This window comes from Rutidosis leptorrhynchoides, chromosome 3, assembly GCF_046630445.1.
Source record: "Rutidosis leptorrhynchoides isolate AG116_Rl617_1_P2 chromosome 3, CSIRO_AGI_Rlap_v1, whole genome shotgun sequence".
Lineage (NCBI taxonomy): Eukaryota > Viridiplantae > Streptophyta > Magnoliopsida > Asterales > Asteraceae > Rutidosis > Rutidosis leptorrhynchoides.
In genome coordinates, this window is record NC_092335.1 from 62566781 (window position 1) to 62590111 (window position 23331).

General features: G+C 31.5%; 1 long non-coding RNA gene across 2 annotated transcripts in view; it reads right to left on the minus strand.

The window, feature by feature from the left end:
* The window catches only part of LOC139896204 (uncharacterized), a 41732-nt gene extending 21248 nt beyond the window's left edge, over positions 1-20484 (minus strand). For both annotated transcript variants that reach the window (XR_011776162.1, XR_011776163.1), the window contains exon 1: positions 20226-20484. This is a non-coding gene — a long non-coding RNA (uncharacterized lncRNA). The remainder of the gene's footprint in view (positions 1-20225) is intronic.
* Between the last annotated feature and the right edge of the window lie 2847 nt (positions 20485-23331).

The following is a 23331-nucleotide window of genomic DNA, read 5'->3' on the forward strand; positions in this document are numbered from 1 at the left end:
CAAAAATGATTTTTCGGTCAAACATGACTAAACGGCCACTTCAGCGATTTTTAGAAAAATTATCGGAACTCCGATTGATAAACGGCCAAAGATAAAAGTTACACATTACCAAAAAGATTAAGCATAAATTTTTACAGAAGTAAACTAAACCTAGACAACTCGTAGTTGCCAACGCGGTTTCGGTGTTTCAAAGTTAATTTTTCAGCTTTAATAAATTTACAAAAGTGACCGAGTAGCCTACTTTGGAGATTTTTAGAAAATTCCTCGAAACTCGGATTGACAAACGGTCAAAGCCTTCAAATTCTCGTTACCACAAAGATATAACATGATTTTTGGCAAAAGTAAACACACATCAGGCCGACCATGACAACTGATACAAAACTGACATTTTTAATAAAAAAGTTTCAGCTCTTTTTTAGAATTTTAAAATGTGACCAAACAGTCAACTTTGACGATTTTTAGAAAAATCGTCGAGACTCGAATTGACAAACGACCAGAGTCGTTTGTTACATCTTACAGCAAAGAATTCAATGATATTTTTGTTTTAATCTGAAACAACGCAGATCAACGAGAATTTCAGTTTCCGTAACGACATTTCATCAAAATTTACAAAACTTCTTTTATCCATAACTTGACAACCGTTCAACGAAACGAGACGTGCTTTATATGAAAATTCATCTAATCGACGAGTAGAATCCAAATATCCACTTTTTATTACCCAGAAAATTAGTTCACTAATTATTATCAGCAATTTTAATTACGAAATTAATTATACAATTCATAACTTTCTATCCGTTCATCGAATTCATTCGATATCTAAATGAAAAGTTCTTAATTTTTCGCTAGCTTTTCAATGACATGCATATCTTATACCTTATTTCATCCCTAGTATAACAACCTTTAAGATTCAACATAACCTATCTAAGGGCAATATCAAATATACAAGCATGCATAATCCTATATTCTCGAGCACTAGTCAGGGATACACTATTAGTAAATAAAAGTTAAGTTATGAGTGCTCACGTATCAATATTGAGATTCAATACTGTAGGAAAGGTACGTAGACGCGACGGAGACGATAACTACCAATTTGACCTCAAGGGCATACCCATGAACCATACCCATCACCTCCATAGCCATAACCCATAATTTCCTTAGCCCTATCCTACTCATAAAACTTGTCTTGAAATGACCCGCTCATGACCTCGTCGTAATATTTTATGTATAAATACTACTAATAATAATAATAAGATTAACAATACTATTAATCTTAATAATAATAATTATTATAATTACAATTTTTATATATATGTAAAGAGAATACGAGAGTTAGATGATAAAAAAAATATGAATTACAAACCAATCTCGTTCAATATTTATAGGAACTTTTGACATCCACCTACTACCCCTTTACAGCTCATGTCCACTACTTTTCTCCTGCCAACATTCACGTGTTTCATATATTACACAAACATAAGTTTTATATGTTTTTTTTTTTTAATTTTTATTATATTTAATCTTTAGAATTAATTAAATATTATATTATATTTATGCTCATGGTAAAAATATAATTTTTACAAAAATGACACGGTCGTGGTCTCACGACTCACGTACCACTTTCGGTTTTTCGGGCGCACTTTCGTACGTTTAGAAAACTAGCCTTTTACGTTACGTGACGTGTACCTTTTACAAAAATTAGACTTACTCAACAATAAATTACCTTTATAAAAATATAACTTATATAATTGAGTGTTGTGGTCATTTCCTTATATAAATTAAAGTCTCTTTGTTTGTCAAAAATATTTTATTTTAAATTAAACATTTTGTGACACGTACCTTTATTAATAACTAGACTTAAATTAATTAAAAACTAACCCACTCAAAGTGTAACTTAATCTTTTGAGTGTTTTGGTCATTTACTTATATAATTCATAATCTTGTTATTTATCAAAGCCTATTTATTAAAATTAGTTTAATATCAAATCGTTTTATGACTAATTTAAATTAAAATTTATAATCTTATACATATTTTTGAAATATTTATCTAATAACATACTAGTTATCCTTTCAAAAGTAATTATATAATTTTAAGATACTTTACAAAATCGAAAAATCCTATAACGTTTATGCTTTAAAACCTAATTTGATTTCATTCTTTTATGCGTAAATGTTTAGTTAATTTTCTTAACTTTCTAAATAATATATCTTAATATAACATATCAAATAGGTTTATCTAGTCAACGAATCTTATCCCAATTATTCTTTCTATATGATAAATCGAATATTATGAAATTCGATTCTCCACTAACTTTTGTCTAACTCCCAATAAGTGATACATTGTTCTTACTTGTAAATCACTTTACCATTTGTTCCGAATACCGTTAAAAAAAAAAAAGGGTTTCCTAATTCAAAGTGGACCTCATAACAGAGACTCATAATCATAGTTCAATGTATCCGATAATTCAATCATTTGATATTATCTTTTAATCTCGTCGATAAACTTACATCGAACAAATACGTTTATGTAACATATTATTCATTCAATACCTTGATAGCATTTCCAAGTTCATAAAATAGATCTCATAGCTTATATTCATATTAACTAATCCGTTCAATGTTTTATTAATATATCTCAGTTTAATAATCACACATGTATATGTATATATATTTATTTACACATAATTGTTCGTGAATAGTTTGGCATGGTCAAAGGATATTTGATTACAGAAATATAGTTTCAAAACTTTCGAGACTCAACATTACAGATTTTGCTTATCGTGTCGGATATATATAAAGATTAAAGTTTAAATTTGATCGGAAATTTCCGGGTCATCACATTACCTACCCGTTAAAAGAAATTTCGTCCCGAAATTTGATCGAGGTTGTCATGGCTAACTAATAAAATGTTTTCATGACAAATATGAATCGATAATAGAGTTTTATCATAATTGAGTGATATAGATAAAACGATTTGTTTTTGTGAAGAGCACGAATGAAGCTATCACCTAAGAGTGAAAATGAATAAATGCAGGTTTGACCTAACAGGTGGCGTAGTCAAGATTGATTTCCGAAATTTAAGGAATTTAGAAGAAGATCTCCATAATAAGATTTGATTCGTCGGTAATTAAGGAGATTAGGATCCTCTTTGGTTATACGCGATAATCTGCTTTGATTGCTCTGTCCATAAATCCACCCCCTTCGTTTCCTTACAACTCACACCTTCTATTCTTTCTTCCTCAAATCATATTTTAAAATATTCATTAATATGCTCCATCCCATCCTGATCCTTGATATCCTCTTAACTTTCATATCTGTCATTCTTCTTTTTAATCTGCCACCGGAAGAATCTATTTACTTCTACTATACTCTTGGGTTTATAGTTTTTCTAGTCCTCCCGTGTTTTTATATTGCTTTATGCATTGACATCTACGGTTTATAATTTACGGTTGGTTGTTGGGTTTTATATCTTCCCTTATACTTCGATGTCCCTGCTTCTGTCTTCTATAATCATTGTCATCCATAGTTAACGCTCCCTTCTATTTGTTGCGATCTATACTCCAATTTCTGTTTCGGAGCTTTGTCCTTTCGTTTCTTCTTCTTTCAATTTAACATCTCTTGTAATGGTCCGGAATTCGTAGGTATAGATTTCAGAATGAACATAGTAATTGTTCTAAGAAGGAAATGGTAATGGTAAAATATTGATTTGTTAAATTACCAGAATACCCTGGAAAAGATCGAATCATCAAGAAATATTTTCTTGATATATTTAGAGGTTAGATAGAATGTAAGAGTCGTGTAAATGACACATGATGACGGTATGTCCTGTGAATCATCACGTCCATTAGAAACTCAGCATGAATTACTGTAATATAATGACGTTGATCAAGTGTCATTATATTATACTAACCCATGAATCAGTTCCCAACACCACTTCAAAAACATTCATATTCAAATTTTTTTTTTTTTTTTTTGAATTTAGAAACTAACACAGTTTCTTTTATGTTGCAGATATTACGGAGAGATAAATGATACTTGATAAGAATAGTTGTGAAAATATCTCCAAAGATATGGAGAATATGTATAATGGAAGATACGAAGATATCTTATAATATTTAAGATATGATGATGATGAAGAATATCTGTCTGTGAAGGTTTAGAATAAGAAGTAAGGTGTTTGCTAACGAGTTCAGCAGGCACTGATTTATTTGGATTCTTTGAAGGCAGATTTAGTCCTTGTGATTTGTCCACTGCTTCCTTCATACTTTGCTCAATTCGTTTTTCAGTACCAAATCTTTTTTTTTTTTTTTTTTTTCTGAGCTTTACCAACTTACTATCTTTTATCATCAAACTTTTGACCGTTTAGATCGTCTACCATGTTTATGTTTCCTCTGCATTTAATGATATAATATCTGAATCACTGGTTATCAATCCGAGGTGGGTTCAGAAGAATCGTGTTTTGGATGATTAAATGCTGGTGGTAATATGATGGAATATGAAAGGTTCCCCAGTAATAACAATGAATAACAACGTATCTATCGGGTTTAAAATAAGACTAGTCCGACTGAAAAGTCGAAGTTGACTTGTTGGAGCTGTGATAAATTTGGCTATATTAGAAAGGAATCGTGAAGTTGTTTTTGCTAATAACTGATAAAGAATTTCGACGCGGGTACGTGTCAAACGATAACTTTGGTTTCGAGAGTTTTTCAGGTACAAAACTTCAGGTAATGTGTGGTTGGATCATCATCTCGATTGTTCATTATTTGAAGTGTCTTCAGGAATTTCGAAGGGTTTTAAATGCAGATTGTCATAGTCAATATCCAAATGAGGAATTCGTCCTGACTCCCGAATGATTTTCATATTCATCTGAGTGTTACGATTAAAAGTGATGTTCTATCAGAGTTTTGAAGTCAAAGTATAACTTTGAAAAATGTAAGGATCTAAGAATAATGATTTCGGTTGTATCTCGAGTTAAATTCTGAAATTCCCAAAATCAGAGCATGTAATTAGATTCGAATGAGTATGGTTGTTTTGATTTCTATAGAAGAATGCATATTGGTATAGTTGATGATTGTTGGATCCGAATTGAAGAACGTAACATATTAATTGTAATTTAATATATTTCTCGGGTATTACCTACCCGTTAAAAAAAATTTTACAATTAATATTTTGAACAAGAATTTCATTACAATCTTTATGAAAATATATGTGGGTATATTTTCTTCAGATGTAGTACAGATTCAATGAGTTAATATCATACTAAGCTCATTTGATTTTCGGATTGAATTAGAAATGAATTTTCTCTAAAACATTAGAGATTACATAATCTTTGCGAAGTATTTCACTAATGTAATCAATGCTTCAATGTTTATATGTATTTCCTTAGTGAATCATGCTGATGCTCATAGAACTCTTGCTAACTTCGCAAAATACGAATATTGTTTTCCCGTAAATTTCGGGTATATCGAAGATGAAAGTGTATAATCAAACATGTTATTGAATGATACACTTGATTTATTATGAATCGGAGTTCATTAGATTGAAACGGAGATTGTGGTTAATGATGATTAAGTTGTTAATGAAGGATGTACATCATAAGATATTAGTAATATGAATTTAAACGAGTAGTATCTACTCTTTTTCAATTCATACTTAATAGCTTAGTACAAAAAGATTTATTATAATTCCAGAATTCATATATATAAAATATATAATAATTCTTCAGAAGGAATGAGTTAATATTATATAACTCGTTGATACAACATATTCGTTGTTGATTGGTAACGATTTCCACAGTGATTCTTGAACTGATGGGATTTGTGATGTCATAGGTGTTGCTGATTCTGACGATGCTGACGTTACTGACTATACTGGTGATGCTAACGGTACTGTTGCTGCTGATGATACTTCCGGTATTTGCTAGTGATGCTTGTATAACAAGTAAATCGCGCACCATCCTTGTTAGGGTTTCGATTCTTCCTTGACTCATTTTGGTTTACTCATCTGATTTAGGGTTAGGGTGGAAATAGATAATCTCTAAGACTTTAGAGATTACATAATCGCCGTAGAATATTCCTCCGATGAAGTTATGAATCAATACTTCATCGTTTGTTGTTGTTGGTACTCTTTAGTATCTATGATGCGTGTGATGTTGATGCTCGTGGGACAGATTGTGAAGTTGAGGTTTACGACGCGGTTGTGGTTGGAGGTGGTAATGGTACTGTTGGCGTTGATGATGGTGGTACTGGTTATGCTGCTGGTGCTGCTGCTGGTGTTTGTAATCTTTGCACCATATTCTCCAAAGCCACTACCTGAGCGTGAAGCTCGTTGACTTCTTCTATTATACCGGGGTGATTGTCAGTTCGGACGAGCGGATAAATATAATCTAGAATTTGATGTAGTATATAATTGTGACTAGATACTCTGGAAATGAGAGAGAAAATGGTGTTTTCGGATTGGTTCGCCGGTAAGTGCTTCAGGTTCTTTGTTAAGAGGGCAATGGGGTGGATGGAAGGGATCACCTTCTTCTTGTCTCCAATGATTGAGGAGGCTAAGAACCCATCCCCAATTCATCCAGAATAGATGATGGCTGATTGGTTAATCCATTCATGTCACACTGCTTTCAGAGCTGGAGTGGGATTCCATTTCGGAATCCGAGGAACTTGAATTAATGATGAATTCCATTTCGTACGATTGAATAAGGATTTTTCGATATGAAATGATTTTCGGTTATCGGATGGTATTCTAATTACATAGAATATCCATAGATATAGAATAAAAGATTTCGCAGATTACGGAGGAATTTGCAGGATATGTCAGGTAAAGTTTAAAGTAACAGATACGATAAGATATGATTTAGCAGATACGCTAAGATATGAATTTTGTCTATACACTACTCATGCAATTAATGTAGCAAGACGTGTCTAGACTAGTAATGATAAGCAGGTAATTTCCTAAGAATGATAAGCAGATGATTTCCGACTAAAAATGATAAGCAAAACTTTTGACATGCAGACACGGTCGAAGTCCAGACTCACTAATGCATCCTAACGACTTATCAGTTAGGCACACTAATGCAGACATGGTTCGCTAAGACCACCGCTCTGATACCAACTGAAAGGACCCGTTCATATACATTATAAACGATTCACAATAGTTGATTACATTGCGAGGTATTTGACCTCTATATGATACATTTTACAAACATTGCATTCGTTTTTAAAAGACAAACTTTCTTTACATTGAAAATTGACAGGCATGCATATCATTTCATAATATCCACTATCCAACTATAAATTAATTTAATAATAATCTTTGATGAACTCAATGACTCGAATGCAACGTTCTTCGAAATATGCTATGAAAGACTCCAAGTAATATCTTTAAAATGAGCAAATGCACAGCGGAAGATTTCTTTAACACCTGAGAATAAACATGCTTTAAAGTGTCAACCAAAAGGTTGGTGAGTTCATTAGTTTATCATAATCATTTATTTCCATCATTTTAATAGACCACAAGAATTTCATTTCCAGTTCTCATAAATATACGTCCCATGCATAGAGACAAAAATAATCATTCATATGGTGAACACCTGGTAACCGACATTAACTAGATACATATAAGAATATCCCCTATCATTCCGGGATCCTCCTTCGGACATGATATAATTTCGAAGTACTAAAGCATCCGGTACTTTGGATGGGGTTTGTTAGGCCCAATAGATCTATCTTTAGGATTCGCGTCAATTAGGGTGTCTGTTCCCTAATTCTTAGATTACCAGACTTTAATAAAAAGGGGCATATTCGATTTCGATAATTCAACCATAGAATGTAGTTTCAATTACTTGTGTCTATTTCGTCAAACATTTATAAAAGCGCATGTATTCTCAGTCCCAAAAATATAAAGGGTAAAAAGGTAAATGAAACTCACCATACTGTATTTTGTAGTAAAAATACATATAACATCTTTGAACAAATGTAAGGTTGGCCTCGGATTCACGAACCTATATTAATTATATATATATTTATGTTGATCAATATTTGTCTAACAAATTAGGTTAAGTCATAGTGTACCACAATCCTAATGCTCGAGACTAATGTGCAAAAGTCAAAAGTTAAAGTAAAAACGAGGTCGTATGCAAAAATATAATAACTTATACAAAAATGATTTTTCGGTCAAACATGACTAAACGGCCACTTCAGCGATTTTTAGAAAAATTATCGGAACTCCGATTGATAAACGGCCAAAGATAAAAGTTACACATTACCAAAAAGATTAAGCATAAATTTTTACAGAAGTAAACTAAACCTAGACAACTCGTAGTTGCCAACGCGGTTTCGGTGTTTCAAAGTTAATTTTTCAGCTTTAATAAATTTACAAAAGTGACCGAGTAGCCTACTTTGGAGATTTTTAGAAAATTCCTCGAAACTCGGATTGACAAACGGTCAAAGCCTTCAAATTCTCGTTACCACAAAGATATAACATGATTTTTGGCAAAAGTAAACACACATCAGGCCGACCATGACAACTGATACAAAACTGACATTTTTAATAAAAAAGTTTCAGCTCTTTTTTAGAATTTTAAAATGTGACCAAACAGTCAACTTTGACGATTTTTAGAAAAATCGTCGAGACTCGAATTGACAAACGACCAGAGTCGTTTGTTACATCTTACAGCAAAGAATTCAATGATATTTTTGTTTTAATCTGAAACAACGCAGATCAACGAGAATTTCAGTTTCCGTAACGACATTTCATCAAAATTTACAAAACTTCTTTTATCCATAACTTGACAACCGTTCAACGAAACGAGACGTGCTTTATATGAAAATTCATCTAATCGACGAGTAGAATCCAAATATCCACTTTTTATTACCCAGAAAATTAGTTCACTAATTATTATCAGCAATTTTAATTACGAAATTAATTATACAATTCATAACTTTCTATCCGTTCATCGAATTCATTCGATATCTAAATGAAAAGTTCTTAATTTTTCGCTAGCTTTTCAATGACATGCATATCTTATACCTTATTTCATCCCTAGTATAACAACCTTTAAGATTCAACATAACCTATCTAAGGGCAATATCAAATATACAAGCATGCATAATCCTATATTCTCGAGCACTAGTCAGGGATACACTATTAGTAAATAAAAGTTAAGTTATGAGTGCTCACGTATCAATATTGAGATTCAATACTGTAGGAAAGGTACGTAGACGCGACGGAGACGATAACTACCAATTTGACCTCAAGGGCATACCCATGAACCATACCCATCACCTCCATAGCCATAACCCATAATTTCCTTAGCCCTATCCTACTCATAAAACTTGTCTTGAAATGACCCGCTCATGACCTCGTCGTAATATTTTATGTATAAATACTACTAATAATAATAATAAGATTAACAATACTATTAATCTTAATAATAATAATTATTATAATTACAATTTTTATATATATGTAAAGAGAATACGAGAGTTAGATGATAAAAAAAATATGAATTACAAACCAATCTCGTTCAATATTTATAGGAACTTTTGACATCCACCTACTACCCCTTTACAGCTCATGTCCACTACTTTTCTCCTGCCAACATTCACGTGTTTCATATATTACACAAACATAAGTTTTATATGTTTTTTTTTTTTAATTTTTATTATATTTAATCTTTAGAATTAATTAAATATTATATTATATTTATGCTCATGGTAAAAATATAATTTTTACAAAAATGACACGGTCGTGGTCTCACGACTCACGTACCACTTTCGGTTTTTCGGGCGCACTTTCGTACGTTTAGAAAACTAGCCTTTTACGTTACGTGACGTGTACCTTTTACAAAAATTAGACTTACTCAACAATAAATTACCTTTATAAAAATATAACTTATATAATTGAGTGTTGTGGTCATTTCCTTATATAAATTAAAGTCTCTTTGTTTGTCAAAAATATTTTATTTTAAATTAAACATTTTGTGACACGTACCTTTATTAATAACTAGACTTAAATTAATTAAAAACTAACCCACTCAAAGTGTAACTTAATCTTTTGAGTGTTTTGGTCATTTACTTATATAATTCATAATCTTGTTATTTATCAAAGCCTATTTATTAAAATTAGTTTAATATCAAATCGTTTTATGACTAATTTAAATTAAAATTTATAATCTTATACATATTTTTGAAATATTTATCTAATAACATACTAGTTATCCTTTCAAAAGTAATTATATAATTTTAAGATACTTTACAAAATCGAAAAATCCTATAACGTTTATGCTTTAAAACCTAATTTGATTTCATTCTTTTATGCGTAAATGTTTAGTTAATTTTCTTAACTTTCTAAATAATATATCTTAATATAACATATCAAATAGGTTTATCTAGTCAACGAATCTTATCCCAATTATTCTTTCTATATGATAAATCGAATATTATGAAATTCGATTCTCCACTAACTTTTGTCTAACTCCCAATAAGTGATACATTGTTCTTACTTGTAAATCACTTTACCATTTGTTCCGAATACCGTTAAAAAAAAAAAAGGGTTTCCTAATTCAAAGTGGACCTCATAACAGAGACTCATAATCATAGTTCAATGTATCCGATAATTCAATCATTTGATATTATCTTTTAATCTCGTCGATAAACTTACATCGAACAAATACGTTTATGTAACATATTATTCATTCAATACCTTGATAGCATTTCCAAGTTCATAAAATAGATCTCATAGCTTATATTCATATTAACTAATCCGTTCAATGTTTTATTAATATATCTCAGTTTAATAATCACACATGTATATGTATATATATTTATTTACACATAATTGTTCGTGAATAGTTTGGCATGGTCAAAGGATATTTGATTACAGAAATATAGTTTCAAAACTTTCGAGACTCAACATTACAGATTTTGCTTATCGTGTCGGATATATATAAAGATTAAAGTTTAAATTTGATCGGAAATTTCCGGGTCATCACAGCAGGGGTATATAAAGTCTTATGTTCTTCATTTTAGGTTAAGCCTCTCATTTATTACACACACTCAGATCTAGTGAGCTCCTTCGATTCTCTCTCAGTCCAAATCACCCAGGTGGTGAATAATAGCTCTAGGTGTTGATCTAATCACACTTGATTTAGTTGTGGTTTGACTAAATTAATAAAATAAAAAACTTAACCTATTCACTAGAGGGTTTGATTCACTTATTCTGCCATTGTGTGAGTTAAATCTGTTGATTTCTAAGTTCCTAGTCATGTTTCATCACCTTCTATTCTTTCCCCCTCAACTCATATTTTAAAGTATTCATCAATATGCTCCATCCAGTTCTGATTCTCGATATACTTCTAACTTTCATATCGGTCATTCTTCTTTTTTTTTTTCATCTACCGCCGGAAGAATCTATTTACTTCTACTATACTCTTGGGTTTATAGTGTTTCTAGTTCTCCCGTGTCTTTATATTGTTATATGCATCAATATATATGGTTTATAATTTCTGGTTTGTCGTTGGGCTTTATATGTTCCCTTATATTTCAAAGTCTCTGCTTCTGTCTTCTATAATCATTATCATTCACAGTTAATGCTCTCTTTTATTTGCTGCAATTTATACCCCAAATTTTATTTTCGAGTTTTGTCCTTTCGTTTCTTCTTCTTGCGATTAAGCACCGCTTGTAATGGTCCAGAATTCACAGATACGAATTTCGAAATGAACATTGTTAATGTTCTAGGAAGGAAATTGTGATGGCACGATCTTGACTTGTCAAATTACTAAAATACCTTGGAAAAGGCCGAATCATCAAGAAATATTTTCTTGATATTTTAGAGGTTAAATAGAATACAAGTGTCGTATAACATGGCACATGATGATGTTATGATCTGTGAATCATCATGTTCCATTTAGAAACTCAGCATGACTTACTGTAATATAATCACATCGATCAAGTGTCATTATATTATACTAATTCATGCTTCAGTTCCCAACACTACTTCAAAATATTCCTATTTTAAACTTGAATGTTTCAGAATTTAGAAACTAAAATAGTTTCTTTTATGATGTAATACAGATAGCGCGAAGAGGTAAATGATTTCAAATAAGAAAAATTAAGAAAATATCTTCAGAAATATGGAGGATATTTATAATGAAAGATATGATGATATTTTAGAATTTCTAATATCAGAGGATGATGAAGAATATTGTCCGCAGGGGTTTAGAGTCAGGAGCAAGGTATTCGTTAATGACTTCAGCAGATACTGAATTATTTGGATCCTTTGAAGTCAGGTTCAGTCTTTGTAATTTGTCCACAGCCTCCTTCCTACTTTGCTCAATCCATTTTCCAGTTCCAAGACTTCTCTTTTTCTGTGCTTTGCCAGCACACCTATTCATTATCATCAAACTTTTACTGTTAAGGTCGTTTATAGTTTTTTTGCTGCTTCATCAGTATTTTTCCTTTTTCGAAGAACCAATTCGTAGTTCGAAGTGTTTTTCAGAATCTTCACATTCAAATTAAGTCCAGAAGATAGACGTTATATATACACATATAACTGTTGGCGTAGACATGCTGCGAGATTTCAAAATACTGATTGCTAATTCCCAATGATTCGTATGGAAATTCTCATTACAAGATGCGAATGAGTAAATGATGGGGTTTCAATGAATAATTATAATGACTTTTTGGAGAGGCTAAAGTCAAAGGGTAATGAAGTTGTTGATACATCTGTTAATAATGTGGTGGAATGTAAAAGGTTCCCTGGTAACGATGGTGTATATCTCAAGGTTATAATAAGGTTAGTCTGACTGAAAAGTCGAAGTTGACTTGCTGGAGCTGTGACAAAACTGGCTACTTTGAATAGGAGTCGCAAAGTTATTTTTGCTAATAAATGCTAAAGAATCTGACGCGGATATGTTGTTTAAACTTTTACTTTGGTTTCAAGAGTTTTTCAGGTACATAACTGTGGGTAACATGTGGTTGGATCATCATCTCGATTGCTCATGATTCGAAGTGTCTTCAGAAATTTTTGAAGGGTTTGAACACAGATTGTAATCGTTAACATACATTTGATGTTCTAACACAGTTTTGAAGTCAAAATATAGCTTGTGAAAGATGTAAGGATCTAAGAGTGATGATTTTGGTCATATCTCAAGTTGAATTTTGAGATTTCAAAATCAGAATATGTAATTAAATTTTGAATGAGTATGGTTGTTTTGATTTCTATAAAAGAATGTATATTGTTGTGAAAGTAGGGAGTATAATGGATGATTTGCTGAATCAGATTCGAAGAATGTAATATATTAATTGTGAATTTATATATCTCTCGGGTATTACCTACCCGTTAAAAAAAAATTCACAATTAATATTTTGTACAAAAGAATTTTATTACAGTCTTTATGAAAATATATATATGTATATTTTCTTCAGATGTAACATAGATTTAATGAGTTAATGTTAAATTAAACTCATTTGCTTTACGGTTGAAACTAGAATTGAATAATCCCTAAAGGCTTTAAAAAGTACATAACTTTTACGCAGTATTTCTTTAATGACATTGAAATTATGAATCAATACTTCGTTATTTGTTGATGTATGATGTTCGGTTCGTGGAATTCTTGTGAATTTCGCAAAGTACGAATGATGTTATCTGAAAAGTTTCGGGTACATCGATGATGAAAGTGTAAAATCAAATATATACTTGATTTATTATGAATTGGAATTTGTTGAATTGCGACAGAGATTGTAGTTAACGCTGGTTAAGTTGCGGCCGAAGGACGTACATTATTGCATATTTGTAATATGAATTAACCGAGTAGTTAAGATTCACATACAATAGCTTAGCACGGAAAGATTTATTTTTATTTCAAAATATATAAAATATACATATAATTTCTTCAAAGGGAATGAGTTAATTCTTCATAACTCGTTGATACAATATACGGGTTATTGATTCGTAATGATGTCCATAGTGATTCTTGAGCTGACGGAGTTTGTGATGTTATAGGTGTTGTTGATTCTGATGTTGACTGTACTGATGATGCTGGTGACGCTGACGGTACTGTTGATGCTGTTGGTAAAACAAGTTTAGCTTGTTAATCACACACCATTTTTGTCAGGGTTTCTACTCTTCCTTCTATCATTTTGGTTCGCTTAACTGATTTATGGTTAGGGCTAGATTAGATAATCTCTAAGATTTTAGAGATTACATAATCTGCGCGGAATGTTTCTCCAATGAAGTTATGAATTAATACTTCGTCGGTTATTGTTGTTGGTATTCCTTGGTATCTACAGGGCATATGACATTGGTGCTCGTGGGACAGAGGGTAAAGTTGAGGTTTACGACGTGGTTGTGGTTGGGGTGGTAATGGTACTATTGGCGTTGATGATGGTGTTACTGGTTATGCTGCTGATGCTGCTGCTGGTGTTTGTAATCTCTGCACCATATTCTCCAAAGCCACTACCCGAGCGCGAAGCTCGTTGACTTCTTCTATTACATCGGGGTGATTGTCGGTTCGGACGAGCGGATAAATAAAATCTAAAATTTGATGTAATATATAATCGTGACGAGATACTCTGGAAATGAGCGAGAAAATGGTGTTTCGGACAGGTTCGCCGGTAAGTGCTTCAGGTTCTTCGTCAATAGGGCAATGTGGTGGATGGAAGGGATCACCTTCTTCTTGTCTCCAATGATTGAGGAGGCTACGAACCATCCCCAATTCATCCAGAATAGGTGATGACTGATTGGTTGATCTATTCCGGTCACACTGCTTTCGGAGCTAGAGTGGGATTCCATTTCGAAATCCGAGGAACTTGAATTAATGATGAATTCCATTTTGTACGATTGAATAAGGATTTTTTTTTCTATATGAAATGATTTTCGGTTATCGGATGGTATTCTAATTACATAGAATATCCATATATATAGAACAAAAGATTTCGTAAATTACGGAGGAATTTACGGGATATATCAGGCAACGTTTACAGTAACAGATACGATAAGATATGATTTAGCAGATACGCTAAGATATGAATTTGTGTCTATACACTATTCATGCAATCAATGCAGCAAGACGTGTCTTAGACTAAAAATGATAAGCAGGTAATTTCCTGAGGATGATAAGTAGTTAATTTTTGACACAAAATGATAAGCAAAACTATTGACATGCAGACACGGTCGAAGTCCAGACTCACTAATGCATCCTATCGACTTATCTGTTAGACACACTAATGCAGACCTGGTTCGCTAAGACCACCGCTCTGATACCAACTGAAAGGACCCGTTCATATACATTATAAACGATTCACAATAGTTGATTACATTGCGAGGTATTTGACCTCTATATGATACATTTTACAAACATTGCATTCGTTTTTAAAAGACAATCTTTCTTTACATCGAAAATTGACAGGCATGCATACCATTTCATAATATCCACTATCTAACTATAAATTGATTTAATAATAATCTTTGATGAACTCAATGACTCGAATGCAACGTTCTTCGAAATATGCTATGAAAGACTCCAAGTAATATCTTTAAAATGAGCAAATGCACAGCGGAAGATTTCTTTAACACCTGAGAATAAACATGCTTTAAAGTGTCAACCAAAAGGTTGGTGAGTTCATTAGTTTATCATAATCATTTATTTCCATCATTTTAATAGACCACAAGAATTTCATTTTCAGTTCTCATAAATATACGTCCCATGCATAGAGACAAAAATAATCATTCATATGGTGAACACCTGGTAACCGACATTAACAATATGCATATAAGAATATCCCCTATCATTCCGGGATCCTCCTTCGGACATGATATAAATTTCGAAGTACTAAAGCATCCGGTACTTTGGATGGGGTTTGTTAGGCCCAATAGATCTATCTTTAGGATTCGCGTCAATTAGGGTGTCTGTTCCCTAATTCTTAGATTACCAGACTTTAATAAAAAGGGGCATATTCGATTTCGATAATTCAACCATAGAATGTAGTTTCAATTACTTGTGTCTATTTCGTCAAACATTTATAAAAGCGCATGCATTCTCAGTCCCAAAAATATAAAGGATAAAAAGGCAAATGAAACTCACCATACTGTATTTTGTAGTAAAAATACATATAACGTCATTGAACAAGTGCAAGGTTGGCCTCGGATTCACGAACCTATATTAATTATATATATTTATATGTTGGTCAATATTTGTATAGCAATTTAGGTCAGGTCATAGTGTAATCCTATCCTATAGCTCGAGTCTGACTCTACAGTATAGTAACATGTTATATTACTCATGCTCAATTAAGATTCTAGTAAAAGGTGACGTGTGAAACAACGTAACACAAATGGTTTCATAATCATAAAATAGTATTTTAGGTTTTTTTTTTTTTTAGAGAAAATCAACACAAAAAGTTAACTGAAAAGTTAACAGGAAAAGTCAAAGTTCAAAGTCAAAAGTCAAAGGTTAAAGTCAAAAGTCAAAGGTCAAAGTAAAAATGTGGTCGCATGCAAATATATAATAACTTATACAAAAATGATTTTCGGTCAAACATGACTAAACGGGCCACTTCAGCTATTTTTAGAAAAATTATCGGAACTCCGATTGATAAACGGCCAAAGATAAAAGTTACACATTACCAAAAAGATTAAGCATAAATATTACAGAAGTAAACTAAACCTAGACAACTCGTAGTTGCCAACGCGTTTTCGGCGTTTCAAAGTTAATTTTTCAGCTTTAATAAATTTACAAAAGTGACCGAGTAGCCTACTTTGGAGATTTTTAGAAAATTCCTCAAAACTCGTATTGACAAACGGTCAAAGCCTGCAAATTCTCGTTACCACAAAGATATAACATGATTTTTGGCAAGAGTAAACACATATCAGGCTGACCATGACAACTGATACAAAACTGACATTTTTAAATAAAAAAGTTTCAGCTCTTTTTAGAATTTTAAAATGTGACCAAACCGTCAACTTTGATGATTTTTAGAAAAATCGTCGAGACTCGAATTGACAAACGGCTAGAGTCGTTTGTTAGACCTTACAGCAAAGAATTCAGTGGTATTTTTTTTATATATGAAACAACGCAGATCAGCGAGAATTTCAGTTCCCGTTTCGACATTTCATCAAAATTTGCAAAACTTCTTTTGTCCATAACTTGACAACCGTTCAACGAAACGAGACGTGCTTTATATGAAAATTCATCTACTCGACGAGTAGAATCCAAATAACCACTTTTTATAACCCAGAAAATTAGTTCACTAATTATCATCAGCAATTTTAATTACGAAATTAATTATGCAATTTGTTTATTTCATAACTTTCTAACCGTTACTTGGATTCAAGTGATTCTTAAACCAAAATTCAACTATTTTTCGCTAGCTTTCCAATGATATGCATATCTTATCCCTTATCTCAATCGTATATATAACTAATTCAGGAATCAACATAACCTATCTAATGGCAATATCAAAAGTACAAGCATGCATAATCCTATATACTCGAGCACTAGTTAGGGATACACTATTAGTATGTAAAAATTAAATTATGAGTACTCACATATCAATATTGAGATTCAATATTGCAGGAAAGGTACGTAAATGCAACGGAGATGATAAACACTATATTGACCTCACGAGCATACCCATGAACCATACTCAATCACCTCCATAGCTATAACCCATAATTTCCTTAATCCTATCCCACTCAAAAAAACAACTTCGAAATCACTCGGACAGTACTCCGTCGTAATATTTATGTATACTAATAATATCTTGAGATAATACGGAGTAAATATATATATATGTAAATCGATTGAGAGAGTTTAGAGAAAACTATTTTCAAGTTTCTATGAAATAATGAAACCTATTGAATTCTATTTATAATAGATTTTTGAATTATTAAAGTGAATTATTAAAGTATGAATTATTAAAGTGAATTATTAAAGTATGAATTATTAAAGTGAATTATTAAAGTATGAATTATTAAAGTGAATTATTAAAGTATGAATTATTAAAGTGAAAGTAAAGTAAAAATAAAGTAAAGGTAAAGTTTAAGTATAGTAAAAGTATAAAACTATGTACGTATAATACGCGTATAAATATATATAATATTAATTTAAATCGTTATATATATTTAATAAAATAAAATATAAATATCGTTATCTTTATCATACTAGTTAAGTAATGAGTTGTCAAAAGTGGTTCTAGATATTTATAAAAGTTATATACCTTTTAATAATAAAGTTCTTTTTAAACTGAAAACGTTTTTGTACGTTTGAAACTAAATAGATCAATCGAGTCTTTATGAGATTCAATCTTCCACTATCCTTTGTCTAGTTCTCAATGATTGACAATTTGTTCATATTTATAAATCACTTTACCATTTTCCGAATATTGTTAAAATGAAAAGATTTCTCAAATCAACGTGGGCCTTTCAACAGAGACTTGTAATCATAATTCAATATATCTGATAATTCAATCATTTGATCTTATCTTCTAATTCCATTGATAAACATTTTGAAACAGATACAATAATATAAAATATTTAATCTAATATTTTGTTTACGTTTCAAGTTATAATATATATACACATATACATATATAATCATATTCGTTTAATGGTTCGTGAATCGTTGGAACTTGGTCGAGGTTGAATGAATGTATGAACATAGTTTAAAATTCTTGAAATTTAACTTAACAAATATTGCTTATCGTGTCGGAAACATATAAAGATTAAAGTTTAAATTTGGTTGGAAATTTTCGGGTTGTCACACAGAAGTACCATATCTTAGTGCAATTGGAGCTCTTATGTATCTTACAATTTGTACAAGACCTGACATTTCTTTTGCAGTTAATTTGTTGGCAAGGTTCAGCTCAGCTCCTACCAAAAGACACTGGAATGGGATCAAACACATATTTCGATACCTTCGAGGAACTACTGATTTAGGATTATTTTATTCTAACGAATCAAAACAAGATTTGGTTGGTTATGCAGATGCAGGTTATTTATCTGATCCACATAAAGCTAAATCTCAAAATGGATATGTATTCCTAAATGGAGGTACCGCAATATCATGGCGTTCTAAAAAACAAACACTTGTTGCAACATCATCAAATCATGCCGAAGTAATTGCAGTACATGAAGCCAGTCGGGAATGTTTTTGGTTGAGATCAATGACACAACTCATTACTGATTCTTGTGGACTAGAACGCAATAAAAGTTCAACAACTATCTATGAAGATAATGTAGCTTGCATAACACAGATGAAAGAAGGGTATATCAAAAGTGACCGAACAAAACACATACCCCCTAGATTCTTCTCATACACTCAAAATCTCATTAAGGACAACCAGATTGAAATGAGATATGTTCAGTCCAGCAAAAACTCTGCTGACCTTTTCACCAAAGCACTTCCAACTGCTATTTTCAGAACACACGTTCATAATATTGGCATGAGGCATGTTCAGAAGATGTAACAACTCAGACGTTGCCTACTTGAGGGGGAGTCAACTCTATGCTGCACTCTTTTTCCCTTAGCTAAAGTTTTATCCCAAAGGATTTTCTTTAGCAAGGTTTTTAACGAGGCAGTACTAGTTATTCACTAATAAAATTATCATCCAAGGGGGAGTGTTATAAAAGTAATAATTGGATGATAATTTTATTATTATTATAGATATTGCATAGTATATTTTTTTGAGTATAAATAGGTGTGTTGAGTTAGAGTTTATTGTATGTATTTTTTGGTTAACAAAAACACTCTCTCTCTCTAGATTCCAAATGCCACCAAACTCTCATTGTACATTTTTCTATAAATAAAAAACCAATTACTCATACCTTTTGTTCAACCTTTGTTTTCTCCGTTTTACAGTATCTCTATCTCTATATACCTTCTACAGTCAAGAACCACTAAAGGTAGTTATAAGCCTACTGAATTATAACAATATCACAATTATAACTACGAAATTGAATACAATATTAACCTATAGAAGTATAATTAAGCTAGCATAATGACTTGCTTAACAAGTCTGATCAGTTTGCGGTAGAAAATCTAGGCTTATAAGTTGTAAGTGAAACACGACTAATGATGCGAAGAACTAAGTCTTCAGAGAACAGTTAGGGTTCTATACGTAGGACATGACTAGGTATCACATTTAACTATATCATGTTAAAGCCTAAGCTATTGTCAAAATAAAACTCAACATATCTATCTATCAAACATAAAACTATAATTATTATACCTCTGCCTTCGAAGTGGAAGGGCTGTGTGGATGCGGCTGTGTTGATTACAACGAGTTGTTGTTAGGGGACAGAATTAGGGTATGAGAGGTATCAAAATATGCAGAATCGGATATAAAATGAGTAAACCAATGCAAACTTTATTTTACAAATTGTTTAGAAGTTCAGATTTACACAAAATGATAGATTCTAGACAAAGATTATAAGAAATTCACACACGGTTGAGACTACAATGACTAAGTGTTTGATGATTAGAAACAAAAAGACTCATACATTCAATCATAATGATAATGATAACCTTTAAACTGGACAACAAAAGAAACCCTAAATCGGGTTTTAAGTGAACTTGAACAAACGAAACCGTAGATCGGATTTCAAAATAATTCATAAAAAGTTTATACGGAGGTTTTTTTTTTTTTTTTTTTTTTTTTTTTTTTTTTTTGAGGATCTCAAGTTAACAACTAGCACCATTGACTCTTCAACTATACACATATGGTCCGTCAAGTATTCCAGAACAGCAGCACAAGTCCTTGAACTTCTCAATTAGGACTTCACATAATGCTCCGTATCTCGACAATCCAATATCTTTACTAGTTCTTAACTCTTTCACCTAAAATTTACTCATAAAACACATGCAAGGATAAATTAAACAAACCCATAGAAATCTATATCTATACATCTATACATCTATACATTATTATAAAGCACGTGTCATAAATTCTACGTGTCATCTTCTCAATTAATCTAAATAATATTATCCTACGTGTCATTCTATTAATTAATCTCAAATACATAATCCTACGTGTCATTCTATTATTAAATCAAATTAATTAAATATATTGATCTTAAAAGATAAAGATTTGACCGATTCTAACTTCATTATATTTTAATAATAAAATAATAATGATTCTATTTATAAGGATATGGCCGATTCAATTCAACTTCATAATAATAATAATAAAATAATTATAAAAATATTACTACTTTTAGAATGTTGCTGGACTTACTTTGTAGGATTATTGCCGAGATATTTATTCAATAAAATAAAAAAAATACTTCTTGTATATAGGGAGAGGATCCAGTGAGAACTTTCGGACGAACAAAAAATTCATAGTCGAGCAAATTTTTTTTTTTTTCAAAATGTAGAACACATTTTTGTTCGAATATCAACATTTTTGTTCGACTACCCGTGTGTTCTACATTTTTTTGTTCGACTATCAAAATGTAGAACACAAAATTGTTCGCCCGCCTTTTTTTTTGTTCGAATATCACTTTTTTTTTCGCCCTTGTCCCATTTTTTTTGCTCGAATTGCTCTTATTTTGTTCGCATGTGTCTCATTTTTGCTCGAATTTCTCTTTTTTCCTCGAATTTCCTTTTTTTTCTCGAATTTCAATGTATTTTTGAGTTCTCAGGGTTCTCACACAAAAAAAATTCTCATTTAATCCCTCTCCCTATATATATATATATATATATATATATATATATATATATATATATATATATATATATATATATATATATATATATATATATATATATATATATATATATATATATATATATATAGGGAGAGGAGTCATATATGAATGTATATGCACCTACCATATGCAATCATTCTTTAGAAAAATCTCTAAGAAAATCGAGAAATTTTTCTTTCAAAATTTTATTTTTTAAAAAACTTATTTTTTTAAGTTTCACGTCAGCACAAACTGACTGCCACGTCAGCACAGACTGACACGTGGCTCAGTCTGTACCACATAGAATGACACGTGGCTCAGTCTGTGTGGCACAGACTGATACGTGTTAGTCTAAATATAATAAAGAAATTTCATGAAAATGATAGAATCAAATTTTCATGGGTTTTAAAACATGCCTGGAGTTCAATATTATTTATATAAGTGGAAGTATATTATATTAACCATCAAATTTTATAAGCTTATGTTTATCAATTAAAGTTAAAATGGCACACATAATGAAATTAGTTTTTACTATAGCATCAAATTTTATGGGCTCATGTTTGTCAATTGAAGTTAAAATGGTTGATATAATGTAATTAGTTTGTACTATAACCGTCAATTTTTACAGGCTCATGTTTGTTAATTAAAATTAAAATGACTGACATAATGGAATTAATTTGTACTAAAGTATATACAATTAGAGATATACATAAAATATTATTATTAATGATCAGTTTTGAAACAACTTTTTACGGACTCATGTTTGGTGTTTATCGATTATATGTCAATTGAAGTTAGAATCGTTGCAACGAACGGGGTCAAAATCTATGCGTTACTATTCAATACTAACGCTTTTGATACAAATGGTATCAGTCTTAAACTTTTTTTTTGTTGTAATTGTATTATACATTTAACAAGTTTAATTAATTGTGCACAGTTTTTTACCCATCCGTGCAATGCACGGGCTCTAAAACCTAGTTCAACAATAAAATTCCACATGCATCCCCTCTGCTAACTAGGCTAGGCATATAGGCATATGTGATGGTAACCTCTGCCGGTAACTTATTTTTCTTATTTTTTTATTCTGGTTAATCTATTTCATTCGGATATAAAAAATGATTCTTTTTTCAAAAGTTAATCAAATAGAAAGGTGTCGTTAACTTTTGTTAAATTTCTCAGTTAAGTGTCAACTTCACATAACATGTCAAAACCTTTATCGACCAGCGTTCTGGAGGCACGTTTTCAAATCGCAATTTCGGCGCACCTTTTAGAGGCGGTTTATGAGGCGAGTTTACGAGACGCGTTTTTCGGAGCGAAAACGCTCCTTATAAACACGCCTTGAAAATGCGCAAAACGAGGCTCGTAAACGTGCCTCGAAAACGCGTCTCAAAATCGTGAGTTGAAAACGCGCCTCCAGATCGCTGTCGAAAACTCTGGTAAAAAAGTGCCTCGAAAACGCGCTTCAAAAAACGTACCTCAAAAACGTGCGTCGAAATCACGAGTTGAAAATGTTGGTCGATAAAAGACTTGACATGTTATGCGAAATTGACACTTAACTGAGAAAGTTGACAAAAGTTAACGACACCCATCTGTTTGATTAATTTTGAAAAAAAAGACTCATTTTTTATATCCGAATAAAATAAATTAGCT